General features: G+C 47.0%; 1 non-coding gene across 1 annotated transcript; it reads left to right on the forward strand.

Annotated features, from left to right (window-relative positions):
- Positions 1–882: 882 nt before the first annotated feature.
- LOC149474432 (U6 spliceosomal RNA) lies at positions 883–990 on the forward strand. Its single transcript, XR_016312715.1, has one exon. It is a non-coding gene; the product is annotated as a U6 spliceosomal RNA (small nuclear RNA).
- Positions 991–1,215: the final 225 nt, after the last annotated feature.

Here is a 1,215-nt window from a genome sequence, read left to right on the forward strand (position 1 = left end):
GGAGTCTAAGTCCCAGGCTGTCCTTCACCAAGGCCCCTGATGGTGGGGATGGACTTGACGCAGCCAGGAACCAGGTCACGGACCCGAGGCACCCCAGCTGCGGTAATGGCCGCCGCCAATGGCGTGTAGCTAGTGGTAAAGACAATAGAGTAGTCGGGCAGGCCGGGTCAACAACAACGAGACAAAATGGTACAGGACAGCAGACGAGAATCACAGGTCACGAGCCGGGTTCAGCAACGGAGGGTCAGATCAAAGGAGAACACAAAGAATGGTCAGGTCACACGCCGAGTCAGATTCCAGGAGAGTCACGAGAGTCAGAACAGAGTAACAGCAACACAAAGACACAAGACACAAGTGCAAAGAGCATGTGCGGAACACAGGCTTATATGTCATCAGCCACACCCCTCTGGGGATGGACCTCAGAGACCTGAAGGCATAAAAGATTCCCACCATGCTCTGCAGAAATCCAAGATGGATGCCAGCACATGGAGTAACATGGACCTTGACAGGGGTGGGGATCTTGTTGCCTCCATATTCTTAAAAAGGAGCTTCCATATTCTGATAAGCCTCCCATCTGTAGAACCCCACAAGGCATGGTGGGCGTGGCCTGCCTTCCCACAATGCGTCCTGGCAGAGCTGCTCATTTGCATGCGGTGCCCTGCTTAACAGTAGCCTGTATGCTCCTTATTTTCTTCAGTAAAATCAACTTTTCAACTGACAGACATTTATTGATCACATATTTTATTATACAAAAAGCATTATTATAATTCATAGACTTGGTTTGGCATAAATAGCGCAAAACATTGAAAATGAACGCTCTCTATAAACTGATCATCTGACGTTTTAGAGGGTTTATATACCCCTCAGGCTCTCCCTTGATTTGTCCCTGCATCGGCGGGGCGCGGATTACAACATGGAACGATACAGAGAAGATTAGCTGGCCCCTGTGTAAGGTTGACATGCTAAACACATGAAGCGGTCCACAGTTCTTTCTTGCACCAAAAGTCATTCAATTCAATGCTTTATATATATATATTTTTTTTACTCTTATCAACTATTTAAAAAAAATAAAAATTACAAGCTGCAGGTTATGTTTACATCGCAACTGCAAGCTGCAAGTACCCTAGCAGCTTCTCCTACCAACGTTCCTACCAATATTCTCTGATGAAGAGCAGCACGTCTATGGGCATCCCACTGCCCTGTTAGTCTATGGGC

Source organism: Staurois parvus, unplaced genomic scaffold, assembly GCF_062004578.1.
Source record: "Staurois parvus isolate SC_StPar_1 unplaced genomic scaffold, SC_StPar_1.0 ptg000004l, whole genome shotgun sequence".
NCBI lineage: Eukaryota > Metazoa > Chordata > Amphibia > Anura > Ranidae > Staurois > Staurois parvus.